Source organism: Dromaius novaehollandiae, chromosome 1, assembly GCF_036370855.1.
Source record: "Dromaius novaehollandiae isolate bDroNov1 chromosome 1, bDroNov1.hap1, whole genome shotgun sequence".
NCBI classification, from domain to species: domain Eukaryota; kingdom Metazoa; phylum Chordata; class Aves; order Casuariiformes; family Dromaiidae; genus Dromaius; species Dromaius novaehollandiae.
In genome coordinates this window covers 175,144,277-175,167,707 of record NC_088098.1, presented here as the reverse complement: position 1 = coordinate 175,167,707, position 23,431 = coordinate 175,144,277, and the positions used below count along the sequence as shown (strand labels likewise).

The 23,431-nt window shown below is 41.3% G+C and overlaps 1 long non-coding RNA gene across 1 annotated transcript; it reads left to right on the top strand.

The window, feature by feature from the left end:
- The first annotated feature begins 7,186 nt into the window (after positions 1–7,186).
- On the top strand, positions 7,187–12,421 carry LOC112995720 (uncharacterized). The gene is made up of 3 exons (XR_003262230.2): positions 7,187–7,257; positions 8,729–8,880; positions 8,962–12,421. It is a non-coding gene; the product is annotated as an uncharacterized LOC112995720 (long non-coding RNA).
- Positions 12,422–23,431: the final 11,010 nt, after the last annotated feature.

Here is a 23,431-nt window from a genome sequence, read left to right as displayed (position 1 = left end):
GCAGCAGTGTTCAGGGTGTTTGCTGAAGTTTGTTGAGCTGAAAGGATGATGACCGTATGACCAGCCTTCAGCTTGTTTCCGTCATGCAAATATTGCCTGCCACCACTACCATGACATGGAGGGTCGGTGCAGCTTAGCATACCTGGAGAAACAGCTGGGGCCGGAGTATTTGCTGATAAAACTGAATTTGCTTTATGCTATTTGTACAACTGTGGTTCTGCATGGTTTGGCCCGTGCCAAGACACACACCTGATTTAAGTCATTTTCCAGAGCTTGGTTTAACTGCAGAAAGCTCATACCAGCTGCTTCTCAGATTCAGGGGTCTTAAAGCCACCAAGGAATTAGAAAGATGGACAAATGTTATTTTCCCTGAGTGCCTTGCCTTTGGCATCAAGCACAAATACTTGAAAATACACCCTTAGCACTTAATGGAAACAAACTAATCTTGGAGCCAAAGCGATGCGTAAAATAAGTCTGCAAACAAGTAGGTATGTATATATCAGGAAGTTGTGTAGTCAGCCTTCTCGCAATGGTATAGTTGTATAAGCATTAACTTTGAAAAGCCATAGCTGTGTCTGTAGTAGTAAATTAAGCATGACCGGAACGGTTCTCTGGCGCTGAGGCTGATGGAGAGGGAAAGGGATGCATCTGTACGATTCATTTTTGCTACCCTCCGTGCGCAGCATACAAACTGCCTATTGAGAGCAGCCCCGGCCCATGCCAGCTTTTGGACTGTATTTGGGAATTGTTTGGGAAAGTTGGCTGAGCCTACGCTGTGCCAGGCACTGTGCTAACAATTAAACAATATAGACAATTGCTTTCCAGTGCCTGGGAATGTTCTCCGGCACTGTTTAATTTACCAGTACGGACCGTAGCTTTGGAGTTCAAACTTTGGCAGATTCAGCTCGGTTTCCCTCTGACTTTAAAAGGAGGGAAACAAACAAACAAAAAAAATGACTTTCAGGGGAGCAGTTCTACTGCATGTGGTCCCTCTTAGAGCCTGGGAAACAAGCAAATACACAGGCTCTATTGATTTGCTTCAAATTACCTGCATTAACAATAGAATAAAGACAAAAACAGAAATGATGCAGAAAATTGCCTTACTATTAAGAAAAAGGAAAATGCATTTTTTTCTATTTTATTTTATTTTATTTTATTTTATTTTATTTTATTTTATTTTATTTTATTTTATTTTATTTTAGTGAGTGACAGAACTTGAGGAAGCAGTCTCAATGGGGAACTGAATTAGAATTCTCCTCAGGGAGCTGTGTAGAAAATAGGGGAGAAAATGTGAGGGTATGTTCTTTTTTTAAAAAAAAAGAAGAGAGAGCGAGAGAGAAAGAGACAAAAGAAGAGGTCTAATCCCTTTGAAGCCTGTAGTTTTATGAGAGCTTTGTCCTTGGGAGCTGTGTGCCAAAGATGACTAGAGCCGCTTCAGGCTTTGCAAAATTACTACAAACATAAGATGAGTGGCTTTATCATAAAATTGGAGTGGCTATTAAAACTTCAAAGGAGACGTATGACCTGAATTTTACCTGTCACGGACTGGAGTATTTATTATAGGAAGATTTGATTCCTTTCTTTAGTTAACAACCTGGTACTCACGTGAGGTCATAGGACAGATTATAGTTTTCATTGGTGGTATGACAGAGTAGATGTTAATATTTGATTGCTCATGACCTTCGCAATCCATAAACCATTGGACAGGTGAGAGCTCAAAAAAAAAAAAAAAGAAAAGAAAAAGGCTCTTTTAGGAGTGAGAGCATAGTTCTAGTATCTGCATATGGCCATCGTGGTGGCTTTCCATTGACTAACACCTAAACACGTTGACCGTGAGGAATTCAAGACGATATGTCCCTCACGGGATGCTGGGGAGTGTAGTCCCTTAGGGCCACCGTCAAGCAGCACCATTGCCCAGTTGCTGGGCAAATGTGGAAATAAAAATACCCCAAAGCAGGGACACATTCAATGGTCAAAATGATAGGGAAAGACACTGTGATAAACCATCTTTCCCTAGTTACCTCTGTAGCTTGTTGTCTCAGACACAGGCAGCCCCTTCCCTTTGCTCTCACGAGGCTGCCAAATCAGCTACACCATCATTTGGTCACCTCTTCTCCTGCCTTGGCTCTCTCTTGTTTTCAGCCTTCTCCTTTCACTCCTCCTAAACTCTTCCCCAAAAGGCAGGTCTCCCTGTGGCATCCCATTTTGCCTTACAGTGTTTTCTGATATTTCGCTGCCTGTCCCTTCCCCCCAAGAAGTGCTTGTGATGGCCTGTTTAAAGGAGAAACTGCTGCACAGACCTTTGTCATCCCAGTCTGTTTGCCTTGCATCTTAGCAGGCAAATAATTACTGCATCTGAGTGAATATACTTGCCTACAGCTGTATTTGTAAATAACCAGAATCATTTTACTAATATTTGCATGAGACTGAGATGCTTATTGTTTTCAGAGAACATGACAATAATATTTTAACAGAACTCAACTCAGATCCTCCATAAAATGGTTCATCTGCATGTTCCGAAGTCAGTTAAGTAACATATGCAATATTATAGCTGAGGAAATAAGAGTGGTGAGAGGTAACTTGACTCAAAGACACAGTATGACTGTGGCCCAGTTGAGACTAGAACTCACGTGTCTTGATCCTGAGGCAAATACTAATCCTTACAGCTCTCTGTGTATAATTTCATAGATCTAGATTCAGATTTCAAGTTGAGATTTAGTGGACTTTAGATGCCTAATCACAGACAATGGCCTGCTTGTTAGTACTGTCCTGTCTGTTTAGGCACCGCTATGGGCAGCCTAAAACCAGCGGTCCATTTGCTCATTAGGAATAATGACAGTGGTAGTCAGCTTTTGCATAATAGGCTTGTGGGTAGAATACTTTCCAGGGACTGAGAGGTGCATGAGACCTGTTAGATTAGACCTCCATTGAAGTCATCACCAGTGTGGCATCCCTAGTGCCCTTGCCCAGGCACACAAGGTAGTGTACAAAGGCTCTTTGGAAAGGAAGATTTTATGAAGGGAAACTGGGTTTGCAACAGCTGACTAATTCAGAAGCCAGTGACTGTTCCAGTTCATTGAAGTAAAACAGACATAGGTGCAAATCTGAATAAAAGTTTGAGAATCTGAGGGAAGTATGATGTCCTGTCCCATAGGTGTCATGATTTCAAGTGCAAAACTAAGTTTTCTGCAGACATGTCTGTGACAGGACTGGCTCAAACCTCTTCCAACAGCATGATTAAACTTGGAGATAAGGTTGCCATCTCTGAAAGCAAAAAACCCCAAACCAAAAAACAATACCAACATGGGAGCGTAAACCTGTTTCCCTAACTAAAAGCCAGACCCTCTCCATGACATCCTCTCCTCCACTCCGAAGTGTCTGAGAACTGCAGGTCTCCTGGGCCTTTGACTGAGATCTCAGTCTAGTCTTGATGGATCTCTCCTTACCTCTGCAGCCACTTGAAAACCCACCAACTCATCCTCTCCCATTATCTCCCTGTCCTAGCTCCAGATTATCCTGATTATTCATGGCCTGCCTTTTTCACCTTCCTTTCTCCTCCCACCCCATGTTGCAGTCTGTGGCACTAAGCTCAGAGTGTCGGAGTGCGTGCTGGGATGTCCACCCTAATGGAGGCTCTTCCAAGACAGAGAGAAACAGACTCAACCCCTTCTTCCTTCATTCCTCCATTCCACTCCCTCGGCTTCCTCGCACCACACCACTACCCAGTCCCCTCAGATAAGAAAAACTCAGGATTAAATTGTTTCACCAACAGCTAACAAGCTACAGCAAAACTGTCCCGGCTGGTTGGAGACCAGCCAAAGAGCAACTTGGTGGATCATGTGTCATGGGTACTTATAGAAATGAAATGTCACAGCACTCAAATAGAGAAGGAAGATTTGGGCTCAGGCCACAGGGTGTAAAAAAACTTTATTGGAATCCTTGCTAGTTGAAACTGATCATAAACTTATTGCCACTGCTAAAAGGGGCCGGGCAAGCATCTTGCTGGGAGACAATTTTTTTTTTCAGTTACAAATGTATGGCATTACAAACTGAAAAATCAGCCTGATAAAGACTTGTGGAAGCAGATAAACTGTCGAGAGCACCTGGGAAAAAAATACAGTGGAATAAAGTCCAGAGCTAGATTATTTACATGGCAATTTTACTGGAAATCCTGTCTGAAACAAAATATGGAGTGTGACTGCTATGTATAAGGACGTGATACCACAAAAAGGAATTGAGGCTTTCAGCATAACATTTCTGGGAAAGTCTATTTCCAGCTTCTATTATGAATAGAAAAAGACGCTCTTACAACTGTTAGGATTTTGTTTTAAGCGGCTAGGAGAATGAACCCTGAAGTATGATAGGAAAGAAGAGTATTTTAAAGAGTAACATGAACAGCACGAAAACATATAAGAAAAGTGTCATAGACTAACTTCAAAAGAACAGAGAAATCTATAAAGCCTTGACCTGTGTTTTTGATATGTAACAAGTGAGAGACTCCTTATTAGATATTTCAGGTTAGGCCTAGAAATAAAACAGACTCTTCGACCCACATAATCGTATTTAAACTGGGTGTAAAAGTGTGTATAATTCTAGACCATTATTTTCACTTCTCTGAGAAAGCAAGCACCACAACTAAGCAGGCGATCATGCACATCAAAAATATTTTTACCCAGAGTGGTATATCCTAATGTCTGATTGTGTGTCACAAGTTAGGCAAGGATTAAACTAAGGGATTAAACAAGCAGTGAATAATGCTGTAAAAACTAAGTGCCATTTGCATCCAGCTTCTCATCTGATGTCCATCTCCTCGTACAGCCAGTCCTGGCCTTCTCCCAGGACTCTCTCACCAAGACCTGGCCCGTTTGCACAGTACCAGTCTCTTGTCCTCGTCAGGCCTCAGTCTGCCCCAATGCCTAGTCCACAGTCTTCCTGTTCAGCTACTCCCTGTCCAGCCTGGCCCTCTCTTCCCAAGCCCAAGTCATTCCCAGTGTGCTTCCCATTCCCAAGATTTTGGTTCAAGAGCCCTCCATCTCATTGTCTTTTATTAGCCTGTCCAGTTCTGCTTTATTCCCAAACTGTTTTTCAGGTTTGTCTCCATCAGCAAAGTCCTACTGGTTTCTAATCCTCCTTAGGACATTTAGTTGTTGTCTTGCTCTTTCTCAAGCTCCTTATCTGGACTGTTTGCCTGTATTTACACCGTTGGACCCACAAATGCTTCCCATTTCCCATGTCTGGATATGTGTTTAGTCATACACTGGCTCCATGCTGGAAGAGCAACCTGGTTGTGTGTGCTGGATGGAAGCTGCAGCATGTTCCAACAGGCCCCTCAATTCAGATGACCAGGAGATGAGGGCCCCAAGATATGCTGTAGAGCAAGTAAGTACAGACGCAGCCATTGTTTCTCAGCTAGCTGGCTCCCTAGTCCCATTCCAATTTTCCATACCTCAGTCATCACTCTCTGTCTCCACAACCAGCCAGCCTGGGTTTCTGTTGCCTCTTTTGGGTTCATCTCATAAAACTTCTCTTCCCAGTGGATCCCATTCTGACCCTCTAATCTGACATTTATCATTTCAACATTTGAATCACATCTCTGAATCCTCTTTCTGCTGCCTTGGATCTGGCAGTAATCTCACTGAGGACCCTGGAGAGACAGGTTTCTTTCTCTTTGTTCTGGTACCCCTTTCCAGTCCTGACTGTCCCTTAAATCATGAAGAAAATCTGCTTTTCCTTAGCTCAGTTGATCTGTGGGGACAACCAGTGCTTGGGTCTACAAGCACCAGGCTTCCACCTCTAATCTGAAAGGGATTCTACAGCCAGGTCATAAAAAGTCTCATGCCAAATGTCTTGCCATACTGCTGACCTACATGTGGGCAAAGGATTTGATTTTACATATTCAGTGAGACCAGATTCCCTGCCAGGTGATCTAGAAGCAGAGATCAGCCCAGGCCTGCATGCTGTGCTGGGGACCATGCACGTGCAACATGGTCACGCACAGGGACTTGTGAGAAGTTCAGGCATGTTCAGTGACTTCACAGGATTTTTGCTGCTACAGCCAAACAAGTCTCAGAGCAGGTGCAGGCCTCAGATTTTCAAATTTTTTAAGTTGCCCTAATTTGGGTATATTTTCACAGGGGCAGGGACAGGCACAGAACTAGGTTTGCCATCATTTCTAGGCTTCTGAGAACTGCCTAGAAAGCATGGAAACAGAAGACTATTTATAAGAAAAGCTCAAGAAATACTTTACATTCCAAAATGGCCAAAAGCATTCTCAGAAGTAGGAGAACAACCCCTCCCCTCCCAGCTAGAGAAAGACCTGTAAAATTTCAGGCCAAATTGTTAAAGTTTGCTAAAATATAAGCAGCTGAGAGCAATCCTACCTCAGCTGGGAAATGTCTGCATATGTGCTCTCTGTGGACTCTAAAAGGGTGGGAAAAAGAGATACAAAGCAAAGACCACGGTGGTGGCAGTGCCTGGAGATCTCAAAAGGCCAGAGCTTTGTGGGACTTGCACAGTTCTTCACTCTCATCTTTCACTGTTGCCAGGAAGAGACCTGAACATAAGCCACCTTCCGGTCCTCTATCTGATCCCTTGCTGCTTAGTCACCATCTTGACACTGTGTCTCCCCGGAAGGAGCAGAAGAAGGCAACCAATGTGCCCTGACCACCATGCCTCTCTTCTAGACACGCTTATTTCTGAGCTGCCCACTTGATCTGTGACTGCATCACAGCTGCTATTACCCCAAGAGTCACTGTCTATATTACTACCTAGCTTCAGCCTACACTCAAGGACAGGACCATCTGGTGCTGTGTATTTTTGTTAGCCCAGGACACACATGGTTCGCCTTTCAGCATACGATCACTCTGTGGGGCAGGGTGCTTCTGGGAAGCACTCCACTTCCCATATCCCTAGGATATATTTAAATGAGTTCTTTAAATGTTGATCTCACCTTCTGGCCATGGCCTCTGAGGGATAGCTTGAGGGCAGAGCTCTCAGGATCACCAGCTGTGCATTCAGTAAGGCCACTGGGGTCTGCTCCTCAACCCTTCAAGTCTATCTTTTGGGGGATAATTACAGTCTCCGACTGTGGTTACTCACACTGAGCCCTGCTGGGGCGTGTCTGGGGCTGCTGCTGGAGCAGCCAGGAGTGGGTGCACACCTGCATTTTGCCTCTTTCTAGAGTCAGGATGTGGCCAGAGTGTGAAGGGGGGCTCCAGACATGCAAGAGTTTCAGTGACCTGCCAAACGTCTGGTGAGGTATGCAGAGGGTTAATTGTTATCTCTTTTGCTTCATAAAGTGTTATCTTTCCCCATTTTGTATTTCCCTCTTTTCCAAATGCCTCTCTCCTTCACTTTGTTGCATTCGGAGTTTTTACACTTCATATTCTCGTGTTGGTTCCTTGACTCCTTTGACGGGTGTGTGAGTGTTGATGGAGCTGTTGAAGTCTGAAGTCTGAACTGATGCATACAAAACACGATGAAACAGCCCAGGTCACATACCACATCCAAGTTAACCTAAATCTTAGAACCAAAAATCTTTCTTAGTCCTCTGGTTAGTACTTCCAAGAGGACTTGGGACTTGCAGCTCGATCTGTCAGATCAGACCCCAGCGATCTGCAGTCTCTTTGTTCTGTGGCTGTGCCAGCTTCTAGTCTGACTTGAATGGGAGAGGTATTCTTAAGACTGCTTTTGTTTATTTATTTTCAGATGTGCATACCACAAAAATTAGTTTAAGGTTTGGATTTTGTCACGGCTGTCTCCTGCAAAGACTGGTTCTGTCTGTAGTGAGTAGTTTCTGGAGGGTTTCTTCTATTAATTACATGCTGCCACCCACTTATTTACTTAAGGCAGATTTTGCATCTGTGATTTCCCTATGAAGCTTCCTTCTTTTAAGGTAGTATGTCTCTAAGGTGGGCAAAGTGACAGCACAGGAAAGGCTTTTACTATCCAAGGGTCAAAATATTTTTCTTCTGCTGCATGGAGGGATGGAAAGTGCACAGACTGTGTGCCACAGAGCATTAATTTCCCCTGTGCTAATGCTGTAAGCAATTGCAACCTGAGGTCACAGTGGGAGAATGCAACATTGCCTTGATCCAGCAGTCCCACATTTGTTTGACTTTACATTTGTAAACAGGGAGAAGCATAAGATAAATACACAACACTAAGGAGATGATAACTTGGACATTTGTTAACATAATTTATTTTTTACTGGCTGAATGGCAGAATGGCTGAGGCATCTTGCTGAGAGGCCAGAGATGTGAGTGCAAGCCTTATGCAGACTGCAGTTAAAAGTCACTTATTGTTAGCTTCCTGTATATGGACATTTGTAAAGTCAGAGATGGGGGACTACCTACAAATATGCCTGGATCACACGAGCCTCGCGGGCCAGCCCCACACCAAGAGACCTCTGCTCTTGGTGTAGATGTTAGTCTTGCAGTGCAGGGTCTCTCTGATGACTTAGTGGAGAGTGTTGACTCACAAGAAGGATTCCTAAATACCATTGCTACCTATTTTCATGGGGAAATCTGACAACCCTGGAAATTGTGCTTTTCTGATAACTGAAGGTGATCATAACCTCTAATGAATTTTTCATTTCTGGTTTATATTAGAGATTTGCTGATACAGGGCCTTTGTTGAAAGCTTTCTTTTCTTCCCTCTCCTGCCTGGCAGCTCTTGTTAGCAATAGCACTGTGTTTTCTTTTGATTTTGTTTCTGTTTCTCTCCTCAGCTTAATGAATATTTAGTTATTCTATGAGACAAGCCATCTGCATGCTTTGGATATCAATGGCAAGGAGGTCTGGCAGGATGTGCGAGAGGTGTTTCCCCTCCCCCTGCCTCCTTGGGCAGAAGAAGGAATCGAAGCAGTCTCTTCAGTCTTGAGTAAGTGCTTTAACTGTGAGGTAGTAAATAAAGGAGAATTTGCTTGTTGTCTTACCTGCTTTGTGTGCTCTGACCCTGCAGATAAGACAGGTGAGGGAATGGCTTATGTGCGGATCCTGTGAAGTCTTCACTGCCGAGCTGCCCAACGCCATCCAGCCCCGGGTTCTCATGACCTTGGATGCAAGTGTGTTAAGTTCAGTTTTTGTCTCTGTTGTTTCTTTGAACCTTTCCTCATTTTCAGGAAGAATTACAGAGACAACAGATGGATTTCACAAAAATATTACTTAAACTAGAATAATGCATAATAAAATCTTAGGAAAATGAAATTAAAGAAAACACCCTGCTATGCATCTGTGTGGTGGACAGACGTTTGGCTTGTCCTTTCCCTTAAGGTTTGCTAAAACTTATTTCTATGAGTGTTTTGCCACTCAAATTCAAATTCCATAAGTGACAAAAATTGCAGGAAATTAATCTACCTGGGGTGCACTGTCCATCCCCTTCCCCTAGTGAAACCCACATGCCCATGAGGGCTCTGCCTTTTGGAGTTGTGCCTGAGGCCTCATTTTCATCCCTCTGTGTTGCTCAGGCAGTGCAAAGCAAGGGTAGAAGAGCTTTCCTTCATGGGAGGAAATCCCCTCAGGTAGCATAAAGCTGGTATTGTGAATGTGACTCTGTACCACCCACTCGCTGCTTTTGCACATTAAATGTTTTGGCAGTGGGGTGTGCTGGGCAGAACAGCTAGTGCTCCTCTTGCTTCTGGGCCAGGAAAACATTAGCTACTGGACTGCTGCTCCGTGTGCAATGGAAAGCATTTGAGGGCTTGGTAGAGCATCTCATGGCTGCAGAGCCTCCTGAAAACCATCTTTCCCTTCCTCCTTTTGCATACTCTGAGTGTAAGCGGGAGCGACAATTCAGCCCTTTTACCTTCCATAGGATGTGGAAAGGAAAACAAAAACATTTTTAGCCTTTTGATTGATATCTTCACTCTATTTCTCCATCCCTGCTCTCGTCTCCCCCATAATTGTGTCAAAGGTTTGTCTGGAGTAGATGTGGTTAAAAAACTGGAGAAGGAAATATTCTGCTTTGGCACAGCTTGCATCAAAAAAAGGCCCTTGCAAAATGGATGTCAGCTCATGCTTTGTGACTTTATTTACAAATACGGTTCAGGAGCAGAAACTGAATAGAGAAAGCATTTTGATAAATCTGTTGAAATAGTCATTCTTTGAGACAGCTGGCTTTGAATTTTCCAACTCTCTTTTCCAAATGCAATAACTTATGAGCTGACTTTGTTTTATTTTCTGATTATTTAAATTGTGCTTCTTAACATATACTGACTTCAAAAACTGTATCAAATCACACTGTATGTTACCCGAAGTAACTGTTATTGGAGAATGAAGGTAGACATGTAGCAGAAATGTGTGCATTATTTGGAGACTGTTAATACAGGCAGACTTTTTTATTTTATTTATTGCTAAAATAACAGGCACCTATACCTCCGATGGCTGCCCTTCCATTCTTTTTGTCCTCAGATTGCACAGCTGGCCTGAGCTGATATAAACATTATTCTGAGTAGCACAAATAAAGCTATAAATCCCCAGGTCAGAATTTTAATGAGTCTAACATCTCCACACTTAAAAATGTGCACCCATTTGCTCCAAATTTTTGAAAGAAGAAAGTATGAATGTAAGTGTTTATATAACTCACAGTTCCCCACTCACTGAAGCTGCACAGAGGCCCCAATGAAAGTTATCATTGAACAAGATTTTTAGCCCTCCTAAGCACACTAACATGACAACTTAGGTTGCTAAGAAAGCCTAAATGCTTCTTAAATAAAACCAAAAGGAAGCTGTAGCACCTCTGCTTAACAATAGCAAACAGAAAACAGTGAGAGCACTTGATGTTGGAAATTTAATTTTCGTCACCATGTTTTTATCTGCGCTTAGCTCCTACTCTTAGCTGATAAGGAATAACTAATCATGATTTAAGCATTTCTTCAGACCTAGCAACCTGCTGAACAGCTTCTTAATGTGCCTATCAATCACTTGGAGATAAGAATAGTTTGCACTCATAATAGCTAGTTGTAAAAATAAATAGAAGTTACTATAACTAGTTCAATCAACAATGGGATCTTTGAGGTCAGAGTGGAAATAATCAAACAGTAAGCATGAATAGGCTGTAATTTTTCTGATTAACAAATGTTTTGCTTGTCATGTGATCTTGAGAGCTGCTCTTAGCTTCCTAGAGGACTAAAATACATTCCAGAATGTATGTATTTACATTAGGGGTTAAACAAACACATGCACATACTGGTTACTTTCTTTAGCTATCTGTGCATATCAAGGTTTTCTTTTTAAAAGTGTCTTCATCCTAAAGTTAATTTCTCAACAGGCCACTCCACAGAGCATCCAGGATAAAAAGGGGAAATCTAACAGTGGGCAGAAACTACTACCGAATACAAGCTACAAATTACTGTGACATACAGAACAAACCTATTACTCACATCTCTCTGCTATGTTTGAAAATATAACAGCAAACAGGAACATACTACATCTCAGCACTAGTTGCTGATCAAAATAGCAGTGCCCATATATAACTACTAGCTGTGTGAGAGGAATAAGAACACTATATATATCTCTATATATCTATGTATGTCTATATATACATCTAAACCTATAACAACCACTATCTGAAGACTGCAGAGACAGACTTTATGAATCTAATATAGGTACTCTGAGCACCTTCTGGAGGCACATGTCTTTGCCAATGATTATATAAAAATCATAAGCCCCCAACTTCAGGTATTTTCAATTGCATCTCTGTATCTAACATTGTAAGCATAAGGGATGTGCATATAGCCTTCTTCTGTCCTCAAATGTTGCCTGTGCAAAAATACAAGATCTTCCACTGTGTCCTGTAATGACCAGTGCAGTGATTTCAGACAAAGCTAATTATGTCGGGGCTCACACACTGTACTCATGTTCCTATGGTAACATATACAACCTGGAAATATCTGTATTTTTAAAAGATACAGAATCAGAGAGTCACTGAGGTGGGAAGGGACACTGGGAGGTCTCTTGTCCTACCTCCAGCCCAAAGCAAGGTTAACAGTGGGAAACTGCGAAGATGCCACTGAGGACAAACATAAATATAAAAGATTAGCTCTAAAAAAGTGTGTCTGTTGGAAAACATACTGAGTAAACTTATCACTATTTATATAAAACCATGCAGGTACCCAGTAATATAGTTCTAAAAAAGTCTTTACCTACTATAAATAGAGCTCAGGTCCCTAACTGCTTCTAAGATTTTCAATGGCTTACTTTGAAATATTGTATTATTTTGAAAACATTTCTGTTTGTTTTTGAGACTTCAGTAAGGGGTTGTTTGAGGTATCAGTAATGGCTGCAAAGTAATAGTTCTTATTTCAGTGCAACAGCCGAGCATTTGTGACATTTAAAATTGTATGAGTTGCAAGTTTAAAAGTTTAGAGCCTTCCTGTAAGTGCTGATAATAAGGAAATGGATTAAAGAAGCAAAATATAGAACTTGCTGAACTTGTCTCTATTTTAAACTGGAAGGATTATATCTGACAAAGCCTTTTGTTTTAAAGTAACCACCTTACCAGCAATGAGAACATATTAGGTTACTTAAAGGGCCACTGACAGCTTCAGGGAAACAGAAACTCCTGTGAGTTAAGGATGCTTCAGTGTCTGAAAACAGGAACTGTTTTAGATATCATTTGCTGCTTTTGCTCCTCCCCTGTCAACATATTGCCTTCAACAGGTTACAAGTCAATCCGAGAAGGCATAGCATAAAAAGGAGAGAGAATCCTTTTTCATCCATGTTAGCCTGTTGCCCTTTGGAGAGCTGGGGAAGGGTGGGAGCCTGGGGGAGCAACACCTGATCTACCATAGCTACGGAGTCTGGGAAGGAAGCTATAGGGAGCTGGTTGTGCAGGAGGCTGTGACAGGGGCATATCCAGGGATGGGACCAACAGCTACTCATCTCTAGAAGGCTGATAATAATATGGGTTGATTTTAATCATAACAGATTGGACTTCTTTGGAGTAATGGATTGGGGCGCCGTGACTGTTTTTTCTCCACAAATTTTCTGATGGCTCTAGAGTAAAAAATGATTGCTTTGTCACATACATATATCAGTGCTGCACATTGCATTATTAATAAACACCATGTTTTGACAATAAGTCTCACCAGAAATCAATGATTTGGGATCCATATATGTATCCATATATTTTTCATTTGATAAATTCCCTTTCTGAAACAATTTGCAATTCCTGGTTCACTGAAGAGCTTTGAAGCTGTAACTGCAGAGACACCGAAAGTCTAATTGCAGCCTACACAGTTCAGTTAAACTACATTTAAAGGTGTCTTTTGTGAATCATGACAAACTGTGATGCTTTTGTGGGGTAGGAAGAAAGGATTTTTAAAGGATAATTAAAGTTTATTTCTATGTGAAATGCCTCCCGGACTAAAACATAAAACATTACATTATTTCCAACCTAACTGTCATCCTGGCTTTGCCTACTCTTACTTAGATAAGAAGAGATGTAAAAAATGTGCAAAATAAATGAAACAAGACCAAAAACTACAGTTGCATGTCTGCCTTGATGCCGAATCTTCCCACTTCTATATTTAAACTAATATTTCCAAAATACATTTGTGAATACATTTCTTATTAAAAAGCAAAGAAAAATCCTCCACATGGATAGGCTTCAAAACTCCCTAATTATTTTTGAATCTTGTTATAGTCTGTCAGATAATTGTTTGATCTTTCACTCTTTTAAGTCAGTGTCAAAACTCTTACTGAGTTTAATGGGTTCAGGACTCAGGCCGAAGCAGGGAATTTTAAAAATACGGACTCTTGGCACCATGTACCATAACATTTCTGAAGGCATGTAATGTTAAAAAGGCTTTTTAGCAAGCATCACAGTAAATGTCTTTGAAGTTATTCAGCCTATTGGGCATAAGAATGCATAACAAGCACCCAGTATACTTGCTCATTGAGGATTCTTGTAGTTTTAAATGATAAAAATTCCAAGTACTGTAAATGTTGATTGAAAAATTCATTTGCTTTCACAGTTCTAAATGTCCAGGTTTTTCACATAAAATAATCCACAATTCCCTCCTCCCATCTACGCTGTAGGAACAGCTCCATTCTTTATCCCTCCTACCAGTTTAAACACCACTTTACTGTTTTGAAGTGTTGTTTTCTAAGCACAACTGTCTGTGCGGGTTTTGAAATGTAACTTTCAGCAGAAGTAGTCAAGAACTGACTTGGCATTGGGATCTCACCATAGCAATGGATGACTCTTTCATTGCCGTGACATGAGATTAAATTTGCAGCCAGAACCTGCCTCCTTGCGGGTTTGGTGACTCCTTGCAATTGTCTCCTTGGTAGCATCTAATGGTGCACAGAAAGAGGTGCTTTATAGGTGCATCTACGTTAGCAATTTGGTGCCTGGAGGAGTTATTACTTAGGTGCAAATTTGCCTTGTGTCTATACTTGGAGCCTCATGCAGCACACACATGAATGCACCCTGGGAAACAAGGCTGAAGTCAGGCCCCGAGGCTCTACCCAGAGCACCTCCCAGCAGTGTGGGCACAAGGTACCCCATGAGGGGAAAAGCACATCTCCTCTACGTCTTCTAGCAGTTTGTACTCTGTGCAATGCATGATCGTTAGCAATGGCAAAACAATCTGGAATGGCTGTACAGAAATACACTTTATGCTGCCTTTAGGTACAGGTGTGTGTCCCATAGGACAGGCAACTGGCATGAACTTCATTGCCATAAAGATGATCCTAGGACTATAATGGATTATAGCAAATCAGACCCTTCTCCTCCCTTTTATAGCACCTCACCAGCTTGCAATGTGGATGCATGCAATGTGGCAACTCACTGGAGGAACATGGCAGGTGTTTGATCTATCTGTTCTGCTTGTATTTAATTTATCTTGCTAGCTCTGTGGGGTAAAGATCTTATCTCCACTTATGGGTTAGATCCTGTGGAGTCAGGAACTCAGGAACATCAAGGAACTTCAGTTCTTATTTAGGTCTCTCATAGATTGCTCCAGGCTTCTGGGATTGATACCATGACACCTGCCACGAGGAGATCCTAGGCAAAGGACATGGGCAGATCCAGTACAATATTTACCAAGACACAGCAGTATAAACAATGCATAAAATGAGCTGCAGAGTCATTCACTGGATCTGAATTTATTCCTGGAGTAAGGGAGTTTTAGGTGTTACTACAATCAGGATACTGTGTGTTAACTGGAACCTTGTGCAAACTAATAAACAAAGCTTAAAAATTGCACTGGGCAAATTAGACTTGCAGGGTTGCCAGGAAAACAGTTTTAATGGTAAGTGTATTTTTAGCAAAAGATATCTTGACTGGAATCTGGAATCCTTGGGCGTAAAAAGGCCTCAAACCTCAAAACACGGTCACCTGCAGGCAGGAATGAGGAATATGGTCAAGAAGTGGTGACAAGAGTGCAGCTTCAGGCTGGGAATTCTGTCTCCAGCAGCCTAAGCTGAAATCACTAACAAAACTTCTTGTGAATTTTTTGAGAAAAAAAAAGAAAGGGAATCTTTTTTGCTAAAATTTTTGCATGCCATACTTTAATCTGGGACTGAATTGCCTCATCCGAGTGAAGCCTTGGTGTGTGTGTTGTAGTAACTGAAATACCAGCGGCATGACAGACCCTTCTGTGGAAGGGGCAGACAGATTTTATTGCACAACTGCCAGAGCTGCCACAGAAGCAGAAGGTGTGTAATGTTTGGAGTAGGAAGATATTTAGCATGTCTACATGGCACAAAGTGCTGCTTTGCAAATCTACTTCTAAATGAGTAGGAGGTAGTCCATCTTCGTGCAGCTTTCTCCTCAGGCTAACGAAGTCTGCCTCTTGGCAGGGCTAATTAATCCATGTGAAGTTCTATGCTAATGTGGCTATATTGTGTTCACTACCCACATTACATAGTTTCAAGTCAGGTTGGCTGTCTCTGCATTAAACTGCCTTCGTGACTGTGCCAAGGGCATCAAAATACCCTGGAAATGACAGTCTCAGAGCTTGACTCTGCCTGCCCTCCTCAGAGTGAGTTCTTATTGCAGGCAGTGGGAACTTAGTCTAAGGAGCCCATGACTGGGCCTTTAAACATTTAAGACCGACATTTTAAATAATTGACTCTCTAGTTTGCCTCAGGATATTATGATAGTTTTCAAAGGCTGGATCCAATATAGCAATAAGCCACAACAACGTGTGTGTTAGTATGCAATCGGTGCATGCCTTCGGTGCATTGGCATGGAGCCTTTACCACCCAAGAAGTATTCCCGAAGTGATCCAAAGCCTACTGAAATCTGTGGAAAACTTTCTATTGACTTCAGTTGGCTTTGATTTCCATTGACTTCAATGGGCCCAGAGATTCCAGTCGCTCATATGAGAACCATTCGCATGAAATAATCGTTAGATTAAAATATACAGATGACTCTTGGAACAAGGACCAGCACTTAAGACTCCTCTCCTTGGTGATGGCCTTAATCACTGTGTTACAGAGTCATACTCTTTCTTTCTTGCTCTCTCTCTTTCTCTAGGCCCATGAGTCTGTTTTCCATGTGGCCTGACAACTTCAGCACAAGAGTGACTGGAGCACTCTCTGAGGTCTTGGAAGATGGGTAGCTGAACGTCTCCAGACGGGAAAAACCATTGACTCCATATCACGAAGCCTTGGTGAGTTGCCTAGCCGCTAAATTATTGCATGCAGCACGGTTGTTGGCAGCTCTCCTTTGGCTATGTTTTACAAAAAAGTAGTATGAGCCACTCTGTTGTATGGAGGCAGCTGCTGGACAGTGTGTGGGATGCCTTAGGAAAGCCCAGTGGATCAAAATTCCTCCAGTTTTGGATCTTAGTGAGGCTGAGGTAGGAGCAGATGCCCATCTTATCAGCTCTGACACGAGAGAAACTTTTCTGCCTCTGCACAGAGGCACAATTCTGGGTGTGTGGAGAACTTCCTAAGGTAGGAAGGCAAGAATGTGTGGAAGTGAGGTGCCTGCTGGGGTACTGCTGTGCAGGAGGGTTAAGGAGAGTGGGCTTGGAAGTAGGTGCTCGCATTCTGGTTAATCCCCGCTTCACAAGCTTCTCCCAGTCCTGGCCCCAGTGACTCATCATCACGGAGAGTTCAGCACACTCAGCACTGTACAAACACACACCAAGCCTTTTCCAGCTGTTGGCTTGCTCAGGCTTTCAAGTTAGTGCCTATCACCATAATATCTGAGCACACATTCAGTTTTGCTTAACCTCCTGTTGAAGAAAAGTAGAGGTAAAAACCCAAGGGTTTGATTCCAGATGAAAACTCCTGGATTCAGGATTATCAGGAAGTTATATTCAGGTATTACTCTGACACTGGAATTCATTCGTATTGTGGAATGGGAGCTTCTTTATGAGTAAACTCTGGTAATTGGTGCTGCAAGTGTTACAAAGATGATGATAAGATCTGAGGTTATAGGAACGTGGTAGCCATTACAAGTAGAGTTATGATAAGGTGTTTCCAAGGTCAGATTAGTAAAAATATCCCTATAGGAAAGGAATTAAAATGCTCAGAATTCTTTAATCAGTATCCTGACAGAGTGCTAATTTAAGAGACATATTTCTGATATACAGATGAGGTTTTTCTGAATCTGTTATATATCTATTTCATTTATGGACGTAATGATGAGTGGGTTAACGGAGGGGTAAGTATCTAATAGAGTGTCTGTTTAGATAATGTGTAGTTAACAATTAACATCTAGTTAGTAATAGTTAATGTATACTGTTTAATTAAATACCACTCATGAATCAAAACAGAACAACCTACAACGATGCAAAGTACTACTGCATCAGTGTATAGCCAGCCGGTGTTAGTTACAGGCCAGATGTTGATAATCTTGCTCACACCAAGGAGTTACTTTTCCCATGAACGGCCCGAAAGGATATTTCCACATTTCACCTTGGATGCTCCCTGAAGCTGCTCCCAAGACCACATGGACCGAGGCTGCATCTCTACTTGTAAATTAAATGATGCTGGAGCACTGAAACTTGAATTGTTGGAGTGATGGCTGACATGCTTTCGATAAAAACTGCAAGCAGTGGCTGGAAGCCACTTTACAGAGCACAAGGGACTCCTTCACTGCATCTGGTGTGCCCTGGAGAGCCTCTCAGGCAGCTGCATGGTGGTTTGCCAGGAGCCACAGCAGACGGTTTGCAGGCTGCTTGCAGGCCTTCTCATGTTAATGGGAAGCTCAGGGAGAGCCCTAGCTCCTCCTCAGCCCCTTTTTCCGAGCCCTGTGTGCAACCCCCGTGGGTGCCAGGAGGTGCTTCTGGAGCTGTACTGCTAGCCGTGTACGAGTGCTCTGCCCTTTCCTTTGTTGCAATGAGCAGTAGCGATCTGAGCACTAGAAACATAAGATTTTGGAGGCCCTCCAAAACAGGGCCCAAGTGCATCCATTGCAGCCTCTAGTAGCATACCTGGATATCGATTTCCAGTCCAGACCAGTGTGTTCAGAGCATTCACTCATCTGTGAAAAGTTGGTTGTGACCGTAACTCTGCAGAGCTGAGCCTGAGGTAACCAAACCAAATATTGTCTCTTACTTTAAGCAGTATATAAATAAATATATATATATATTTATATATATATATATTACTGACATGTAACAACTGTTGACAGAGCAAGTTCTGATGCTGTTGTTAAATTGCACTGAGTAGTTAATCAGTGGCCCTATTTTATTGTTTTTGACATCGTTTTCTACAGGTTGAAGAAGTTTACCTTTATAAGAAGCAGAAAGTTGACAGATATAGTAGATAATTCTGTTATGCCTGCTTAGAAATGATTAATGCTAAACTTCTGAACAGGTCTGCCTTGAAAAGGAAATGTCACCTGTTCAAATGCAGCTTTGTATGTTCTCTTGCGGTAATGTATTCAGTGCTTATCAACATGCTGATCTGCTGGTAGTTTCAGGGAGTAAATGTGAGTTTCAGCAAATGAAGCCTGATCCTGCAGGTGCATGTTCAGGCAAAACTACCATTAGTTTTAACGAGAGTTTGTTGTATTCAAAAGTGCAGGATCAAGCCAGCAAGTGGGTAAATGAAATATGTGAGCACGAGGGTGGGTTTTGATTACTCAGGATATATTGATGTGCCTTTGAGACCTCCATCCAAAACTGCTTGGAGTTTGGTTGAATTTTTCATGCAAGACCAGTCATCAGAACATTTTTATGATTTATTAAATTCTCATTTATTTCCCTCCCTTCCGGCTGCTTAATAAAAAGTCTACAGCTGTCTGTACTTCCATTTGACAGATGAAGTAGACCCTTATTCTTCAAAGTGCTTAGGAGCTTTAAGTATGTGAGCAGTATCCTCTGACTGCAATGGGCTATCAGTGGGCTTGAAATTATGCATGTGCAAAGAGCCAGATTTTTGTAAGTACTTAGGTGCCTGAAAATGCAGATGCAGTTCAATGGGATTTTTAAAGATGCTTAAATATGTTCCTAACAAACACCCTCTGTAGTGATTTCTTTAGTACTCCAGGTAGTAATTAGAGAAAAGCCAGTGTAGAGCCCACATGTACAGTAATACACTTCAGCAAATTGCAGTTTCTGTAGTATGGGGAGTTAGGAGAAGCAGGTTAGATTTAACAGGAATGCCAGGAATAGAGAAAGACTAAGTGATTGCAGTACTTGATTATCATTTCCTCTCTAGAATTAAATTAACTATTTACAGCTCCTAATATTACCACTATGCCTCTCAGACCTACTGGAACCCCACTGCTTCTGCTCCTATATAAAATAAAAAGTTTATGGTCTATCAAATTGTTTGAAGAGCTTCAACTGTATGTTCTGTTTCTGAACCGTCTGTGAACTGTTCACGTTTTCCATGAATTTGCCCATTGTTCAAATGTGTATGAAATTTATTTTCTGGGAAAAGCCTACTAACTAACTAACCAAGGAACCAAAGATTGGGGCCAAAGGGCCAGATTTTCAAGTACACACTGGGGAGAGTTCTGTTTATACATATTTCATGGGAGGGGTTATAATTTCAAAAATAATTGTGGTGGTTTGGAATCTGTAAATGCTTTGGGTGGATATTGTTACATATTAAGTTTTTGAAGTAACTAACATACAAATGACATTCTTAGTCATTTAACTATTCAGTATTTGAACTTCTCCTTAGAATCTTGTTTGACAAATACCAACACCATGGAAACTGTAATATTTATGTACTAATTGAATACAAATAGAACATTTCCCCTACACTTATCTTTGTACCAAGTAGACAGTTCCTCATTCCAGTATTTGTATCTCTATCTCCATCTATCTATCTATCTATCTATGTATTATCTATCTCTCTGTCTATCTGTCCACCTATCTATTTTAATTTTGCCATATTCAATCCCCAATGCATATCACAGGAATTCTCTCAGTAACATTTTTGTTCTACACACTTTCCTCATTAATAAGTTAGTAAACCAAATAGTCAGTTTGAACTTTTATTTGAGTTTGACGCAACTGAAACTGCAATTCAATATGTCACTTTTTCCTTGTAAATAGGTACGTTGTCCAGCTTTCTCAAGTCCTGTATATTTTTACTCCCTCCCATTTTCAGCTGGATTCACATATGTTTTAAATGAGATCAGTTCAGTGCCTCTTGTGTAGAAATTTGAAGGCATGTAGGTATTGCTGTTGCGGTGTTTGTTTGATTCTTTCACTGAACATTATGAAATGAAATGAGAAGAATACAAAAAAGATGACAGTCTGTTGATTGTTATTGAAAATGTTTAGAAAACTAGCTTAGTAAATCTCTGCCTAGTTAGGGTGTATCTGTACTTCAGTCAAGGACATCACTGTAGCCAGTGTTAATACTCCCACACTAGCTGTAAATCAGTTAAGAGCAGCTGCAGCAGTATAGAGCTTAGCTCAGGCCGACCATGCAAATGTTTATGTGGCTTAGCTATACTGTACTAAATTTGCACTAAACTGTACTAAACTAAACTAAAGTGTGCTAAACTTATTGATGTAGCTAACAGCACTCAGTCTATTAGTTTACAGTTGCAGTCAACTAGTTTACAGTTAGCTCTGTTCTGCTTGCAAAAGCTGCCATCGTATCTTCAGCTGTCACATAGGTGACATAGCCTTAGGTGAGCTGGTGGTTAATCGAAGAGTAACTGATAATGATAACCCAGAACTAAAGGGCTCTGATGGGTTTGCATGATTAAAATGTTATTTTTAATATTACACATACCATCGTCTATAAACTCTCTGCAGCCGCTGGAAGTGCTCGCTCTCTGCTTGGCTTTTTTAGCTGTCCCTGCCCCTTGCACAACAGAGCAGCACTGTTCCCACTTTGGGGGCTATCCTAGAAGGGCGCCAAGGACTCCTGAGGTATGTAAGTAACAGGCAGATTCGCCTCCCATCCCGCTGTAACGTTGGACACAACCACAGATGCGAGCTGGCATACCCTGTTTTAAGAATAGGGATCGTTAGGCAATCATAAATCACTCACTGGTCATGTATCTTATGCATGCATAAGTTGCTCTCTCTCTTTACTGATTTAAAAAGTGATGCCTCTCAGTGATCCACAGAAATAAAATTGCACTTTACAAAGAAACCCTGAGAAAGTACCTTATTGTGTTACCTGCCAGGTACTGAAGTGTAATTCCAGACACTGATTAAAGTACAAACTAGAAAATAGAAGTTGTTTGAAGATAATCTCCATAATGATGCCCAGACTTTTTGTTTCCTCTCTCGTTCTGTGTACCACTACAGACCTAGAGTAAACAGAAACATGAGCTTTCATTACCTTGTATTCAAGCAGCTGCAATAAAAACTGCTAATGGAAGTGGAGGAGAGAAGAGGGAAAAGATCAAATGCCCTAAAAGATATTTACACAACATAAGAGTTTGGGGACCGTAAGATACTATTCTGAGGTTATGTTCACGAAGTGAAGAAAGAAACTGCACTTTCAGGAAACTTAGTGAAAAGAATAGGTGGGAATATAATTATGACTAGCCTTCCCTTTATACAGACAAATCATATGACAAATGCCAAAGCAAATAATTTGTAAGTGAAGCATAATTTTTATTCATTTGCTGTCAGATCAGAGGTCTTTATACATACCTGTAGTATGAGTGTCTTTATTTTACAGGGTTTTTTTAGAACGTGGGAGGTCTATTAAATCACTGATAAGGAAAGTTCAGGCACTTATTTTAGAAGTTGCTTTACTTTAGGATTTTATTTTAAATGTAAGGATTATTGCCTGATTCAATGTGAAAGAACAATCTTAATGTACACATTTCCTTCTTTGAGTGAATAACTAGCTTAGCGAAGGGTGGGGAAGCAGCAGATATTTTAGTGAAACTTTTTTGACACCGCGTCTCATGATGTCATGAAAAAGCTAAAGAAATATAGTCTATGGGAAATAATTGGAAAGTAGAATTGCCTTAAAAATCATTCGCAAAGAGTAATTGCCAGAGATTCAGTGGAAAACTGGAAAGTTCTTCCAATAGGAGTCCTTGCAGGCTTTAGTCCTGGTCCTCTAGTCTATGTTTTGCTAAGGTACAGATGAATATACACACGCAGTTAATTTGCAGATGGCATCAATGGGGAGGTGCTCAAGCCCTTTGGAGGACAGGTTCAACACTCAAAGGGGCAAACTGCAGGGATGGCCTGAAAGCCACAAGATGAAATTCAGTAAGGCCGAATGCAGAGAACTACACTTTGGAATTAAAAATTAAACATACAAATAAAACAGAGACCAATGAGAGGGAGAGCAGTGCAACAAAAAAGGCTTTGGAGATTATGGTGAACCACAGACCACACAGGAGTCAGGAATATGGCACTGCTGTGAACAAGACAGTTCAGCATGACGTGACCAAGAATGTCGTATGTAAGGGACGGGAGGCAACTTTTAGCTCTACTCGGGGTTGGTGAAACCTCAGCTGTGTCCAGTTTTGGTCACCGCACTTTGACAAAGATATAGACAAACTCCAGGTGAAAGTAGGGATTTGGAAAGCATGACATACAAAAGAAGAGCCGTAGAAATGGGTTTGCTTAATCTAAAAAGGGAAGACGGAGGTGGGAACATAATAACAGTCTATCACAACAATGAGATTACTAAAAAAAAGATAGATTCACTTGAGGGAATTGATTACTCTCCTGTTTTGGAGGCTTTTAAGGCTGGGTTAGACAAACACTTGTAAGAATGATTTGGGAATACTCACTTCATCTCTGCAACCTCTTAAAGTCATTTCCAGACTTTTATTCATGAATATTCAGGTTAACATTTTAAGAGGCCTTTTCTAAATCAGAATTGTGTTCCAAGGGCTTTGCTATAATATTATAGGTATTTTTGGAGGTCAAATACCTCTTTTTAATCTGTTTCCTTACAGTTAGTTAATTGCAGAGGGTAATGTGTTAATGTGTCTATCAAAGTGATTCTAATATTTGCTTTTAATGTATACAATGAAATTTAATTTTACTATACATGATACTTGACACTTTTTATCTAGA